The 6,029-nt window shown below is 43.4% G+C and overlaps 1 protein-coding gene across 1 annotated transcript in view; it reads right to left on the bottom strand.

Moving 5' to 3' along the window:
* ACTA2 (actin alpha 2, smooth muscle) overlaps positions 1-6,029 on the bottom strand; it is a 475,038-nt gene that overhangs the window by 464,275 nt on the left and 4,734 nt on the right. The gene's annotated exons all lie outside the window — the stretch shown is intronic.

Raw genomic sequence — 6,029 nt, 5'->3', positions numbered from 1 at the left:
GACGGCGGCGGGGGACGCGGTGGGAGCCGCTCCGCCCCCCCCGGTTCCCTCCTGTCCCCTCCCCCCCGGAGCGGCAGAGGTGGGGGGAAGCGCCCCTTCGCCACAGCCCCGTCTGCGCTGCCGCCACCGCCGCCGCCACCGCCTTCTCCTCCGCGGCCGCCCCAAGCGGGGGCCGCTTCGGCAACCCCTCCCCTCGCGTATATCTATATCTGTATCTATATGTAGTTGTATGTAGGTCGCAGCCGAGAAGCCGCGGGCGGAGGGACGCGGCTGGAGCAGAAGCGATGGCCGGCTGAGCTGCTAGGGCCGGTGCAGCCCCCCCGTCCCCACCGGCCGTCAGACCGCCGTGGCCCCCGCCGCCCGCACCGGCGGGGCGGGAGGATCCCGGTCCGGCGGACCCCCGGCTGCTGCCGCTCGGAGAGTAGCTGGCGGCCGCTCCTGTGAGATCTACCCCCGACAGCACGGTCAGCTCTGAAGTATTTCTTTGTATCGTCGAGCTTGTGGATTTTCAGTATCAAGATTTCTTCCTTCCAGCTAAATTAATGTGAATCCCACTACTATATTTTCGCTTTTATTCATATTTATATAGCATTATTTTCAATTTATTCACCATTCCATCTGTAGCCCTCTCAGTAAAGTTAAAACCATCACTACCAACAAGAAAACCCCACTGCTTTGTAGTACCTGCTTTTCCTGCAGAGATTCCTTGAACTCTTGGATACTAGCCCATTTCTGGGACTCGCTAGCTTTCTCCTTTCTTTAAGTCATATTCTTGCTTCCAAGTGGGGTGAAGACTAACTGTTTGAAATGTCATCTACTCATGGGATGCCAGCAGAAGATTACACCTCTTGATATGGTGATCTGTTAGACAGCAAGGAATAAAACCGGGAAACACCTGCTCCAGAGTTTCCCTTTGTATTTCCAACAGGAGACAGAAGCCAGATGAACGAGAGAAAGACTGGAAATGAAAGCCGGACTGTTGACCCCAGATGGATCAGTAACCATGGACCAATGTCAGTGATACCTGAACGAGGGGAGGTATTGCAGGTAGCAATGCTATAATAAGTTTTATTTAAGTGTGCACCAGACAGAGGGAAGAACTATGTGTGTGTGGTCCAGCAGTAAGAGAGAGTGCAGTATGAGCTTGCATCATAGAGACATAAAAATCTGCTTTGAAGAGAGACCTAACAAGTACCCATCAATTGGAGAAAGCCTCATCTGACACTCACTTATGCTGAAACATAAATCCATAGCAATTTAGGCTCACGGAATTTCTTATTTTTAATGAAATCTTCCATTCTGTCAGCATCACCTGTTCTTGAAAGCAGGTTTTCCATCAAATGCGACTCTACATTGGCCCAGCTCCCCTGTGAGCATGCATGGGTTGGGGTCAGATGTGCCCGACACAATCTCAGCACAGGCAGAGTCTCCTGTGGTCAGATCATGCAGCAAGCAGTGAGCAGTGTTTGGGGGTTCAGTTGCTTGCTTTCCCTTCCACCCCTGCGTCTTGATTTGATTAAAATAATAAAATAAGCAAGTTTCATATGGTAAGGATGAAATCTACTTGGGCAGCTCTCTGATCATTATCAAGCTGAAAGTGTTTTCCTATTCAGTCACATATTTCCCTGCACTTTGTTAGTTGCTTCACTGTGTCCACTCACGATAAAAGCTTTCCCTGTTTGACCACCCAGGACATGTTCACAAGCCTTGAGCTCGACATGACTGACCCCTCCAGGGTGATAAAGCCAGTCCTTTGTCCCTCCTCCCCAGCTAAGCAAATATTAGGCTGAAAAAGCTCTTTAGAAATGGCAAGGGTACATCAAAATAAGTTCGAGTGTTAAGGCAAAACATGGAGAATATTTCCTTGTGTGAATGCATTTTTTAAAAATAGTGTCTGAAGTGCAGCTAAGCAGATAGGAACTGGGTAAATTTTGTTCCAAATAGATTCATATCATAAAAGCTGATAACATTGTACAGTTTAATACTCACTGTAAAAGCAATTTTTCAGTTGCTTAAAATGTCACTAAGGCAGAGCAAATTATAATCTGGTGCTTCCTGCAAATGTGTTGACACAGTTCATTAAATCAGTCATTCTTCTTGACAGCTTTTCAATACATTTCTGGAACGTGACTCTCTAAGTGTACTCAGTGGATTATATGCAGAATCATCTTACTCTTACCCATTCCAAGCTGAAAGGAGGATTTTAGCCTCATCTTTTGTTCTGTACCTTAAATTCAAATACAGTTCATTAGAAGTTAATCACCTGATTTCTTTTCTTCTCAAAGGTCATATGTTACCACTCCTTGTATTTACTCTCATAATCTTATCTTCGAAGAGACAAACCAATTTAAGTCAGTTTACGTACCATTATAGAAAGGGGTTTACATACTATTGCAGAGAAAACGTGAAACCTTGGCAAGATGAAGCAGCTGATACCTCTCTAAAATCTTTTCCTTGAAAGCTTTTCACTGGGACACACCTAGAATAACATTCCAGTTCTGGCCTGAATCTGGTTAGATGCTTTCCTTGAGGGCTTTAGAGGCTTCACATCCCCAGCACCTGGGAAAGCAGAGAGCATCCATTACTCCCTGGGACTGCATCTATTCTCTGTGTTTAAAATAACAATATATGAAGGTAGGAGTTGATCCTTCCATGTGTACATCCCACTTTTGTCTTGAGTGACCCTATTTACAAATTCTAACGTGCTGTTGCAGACAGCATACAGAAATTAAACAAATGGCTGACTGAGTATCAAGAATAACAAGTTGACACTTGTTCTCTCCCTGCCCCAACCCCCCCCAAGGACATTACTTTTTCACCTGCCATTAGGCTAGGCTTCAATAAATATCATCAAATCAGTTTTCTGGCTGAGCTTAGTAAAATCCTGGCCTTTGAGTAATTTAGGCTCTCTCTATATAAAAGCCTCTTCACATTTCTGTATATCTCTGACTCTGCGCTAAGGCCCTCGTCCCTCATTCTTTATGCACCTACTGAAAGTAAACTATTTTGTTCTCACCAGATAATGTACTTTATTTGCAAATCTCATCTTTGATATTTCATTTTTCTTATATAGAAATGTTGCAGATTAAAAAAAAAAAAAAGGCAAGGGAACCTTTTTCCTTGTTTTTTTTCCTCTCCAAAGATAATTTCTTTATTTGATTTTTTTCTCCTCCTCCAGAAATAGTGTTAATCACATAACATCTTCTGCATTTATGATTCATATCAAGTGTATAATATAACAGTGGGTATTGGTATCAGTTCTTTGCCCCTGTGTTAGTGAGGTAAGGTAAGACAGACATCACCAGAGCTAGCTAAGGAAATACAATTTCCACAGCACATGTTGATTTAGTGAGGCCAGACTGTATCTATGAAAGTGTTTGTGTTGAAAGAACTTGCACTAAATCCTGGATCCATCATCCCTCTCTGGAGGACGTCATGCTTGTCGAGTCTGTTGACAGAGCAGGGATTTGCTGACTCGGAGCACTCTGACTGAAACAGGTGAAGGAGTGCAGCACAAGAACTTCACCAGTGGAGGAGAAAGCGTTGACAGCCCAGCATGGTAACTCTTTCCCCCACACGGCCACCTCTAGAAAACAACAGCCATGCTCATCTTAGCACGAAAGCTTAAAGGTGCTGCTATGTTCCCCTTCTTAAACAATTCAATTTTGGATGCATGGCAGGAAGGTAACACAACATGAGTAAGCAATGCAATACATAAACAGAGAAGAAAATTTCCTTATTTCCTTTCTTATCATCCCCTTTTTTATCCTTCCGTGCCTGAGCTAGTCTGTCTTTGTAAACGGTTGTTTTCATTTGTCTGTTATAATTTTTATTTCTTTCCTTTTGTTTTCATCGTCTTTCCTTGAAATCCAATATACGTCTGGTGAGAACCTGCTGTTGGGAACAATAAATAAAGTATAGGTGTATGTTTCTTCTGCCTTGGGGAAATAATGCTGTCCAAACATTTAGAATATTTTATCAGAGACTGGTTAGAATTCCATGGACAAATACTACTGAAACCTTGATTTTTATTCCCAGCATGTACTGTTTAGCAAATAACATTCTTGTCCAACTCCTAGCAAAGATGTTGCAGCTGCATTTTTCTTTTCTGCCTTTTCTTGTCTTTTTGAAAATGAATCATCACCACACTGTGGCAGTGAAACAGAGAGGTAACCGTTCTCTTCTTTGGCATTTCTTATCATTGTCAAAATAAATACTTGCGTCTGTGCAACTTTAATGTGAAATGATGTCTTCCTTTTTTTGGAACCAGCAAATAATAACAGCAGCAAGCTGTCACCTGAAAAGAAAACAAACAAGCAAAGTGAAATTTATGCTAAAAATTCTGTACCATTTGGAAGAACAGAGCTCCCATCCCTGAAAATTCAGTCTGCACCTTCACAAAGGAGGTTATTGAGGTTATGATAAAAGTGACCGTGATATTCATATTACTGATTTGCTGAGATAGATAGTACTAAGTATCATCTTAGCTTCCTAAAGGTGCTAAATGCGGAACTAAAGCAAAAAAATCTAACGGTTGCTACCATGGGCTGCTCATTGAAAACATATTAGAAGACTTTTTAGGGTTTCTGTATAAAAATTTACTGAAAGGGCTGACCTAAGGTCTAAGTGTATTGAGAAAGAAAACACCTGGAGGGAGGAGATCTGGTTCCACTAGGAGGACTTCAGGACACAAAGCACGTTAGAAGCTTGTGGCATAGCAGTGAAGGCCACAAAAATGTTTTAGTACATCACTGGGGATGGCGTAAAAAAAAAAAAAAAGTAAGATCTGAGTCATTGTTGTAGGAAATAAGGCTGTACACTGGTCTGAGTACATGATTCATGATACCTGATGCTGAAAGTGCTTCATACTGATTCTTATGGCATCACAGCAAACAGCAGATCTTCTGCACAAAGATCTGTTTACATGTTCTCCATTGTAAATGCCTCGAGGAAGGGTTTGTTTTGCTTATATATTGCCAGACGCAAAAGCTGCTTAATCCTGTTTGATGTCTCTGAACACTGCTGCAGTAGGGCCATTCAAAAATAATTGATACACGTTTATGGATTGCTTCTTGCATTCATTAAGACAAATTAAATCAAGTTCCATCATACACTTGGTGAAAGAAAACCTGAAATAATACCTCGAGGTCTTCCATCTTCACACACATCAAAGGAAAGCCTGAGAACACCATCCAGGCTATGCTGCCTGTTTGAACAACTGGCAGAGAAGCAGGACCAGCTGATATAATAGGCAAACATCTTATGGACACAGATAGGCCAAAACATAGCTCCTTTACTGAAATATCTTGACCCAGTATTGTCAAGAATGAAATACTCCCATAGATGTGGCAATAACAAAGATGGTTTACCAGCTGTTTTTTTTTTCTGTTTCAGAGAGCTGTGTCACCCTGTCACAGAGATGTGGCAGGATGTTGTCTACCGACCCTCAAAGCTGCCCTGAGCTTCTGGTCCAGTCTCTGCAGCCCACAAGTAGCTTCTCTGCTACTACCATCCCAGGTCTTTGTAACTCATCAGACAGCAAGGCCAGAAACGTGCCAAGCAGGCACTGCTGTTTCTCTGTCATCCGTTGCAAAGCGTGTGTTCTCTTTGGCAGAAACGAGCCACAAATCCCCAGGCATGCCTGGCACAAGCTGCACTGAGGACAGACCCCCGTACGCAGGGACGTACCGGGAGCTGGCAGCATTGACGCCTTGGCCTTGCTTAGAAGCGTTTTTGCCTCATTAAGAATTCAGAGCCCCGGATACCCCACAGACTTCCCTTCGTGAACATTTAGCCCGGTGTGAAGAAGAAGAAAGCGAAGGGCTCCTGGCCCAGCTCAGCCCAGCCCTGAGGTTGCCCCCTGAGGTTGGATGGGAATTGCAGACCTGCTGTCTTCAGCAGCTGCTGCAAGTCCCCAAAATAAAAACAACTAGTGGTAATTACCACCTGTATTTTGCATATCCTGTGCTATTTATCAATGGTAGAACGATATTTGTGCTTTTTGTAACAGTGCTACACAGTGAATGCCC

The sequence above is a fragment of the Vanellus vanellus genome (assembly GCF_965231255.1).
Source record: "Vanellus vanellus genome assembly, chromosome: 7".
In the NCBI taxonomy this organism is placed as follows: domain Eukaryota; kingdom Metazoa; phylum Chordata; class Aves; order Charadriiformes; family Charadriidae; genus Vanellus; species Vanellus vanellus.
Note: the sequence above shows the minus strand (reverse complement) of the source record. Positions and strands in the feature narration are given on the sequence as shown.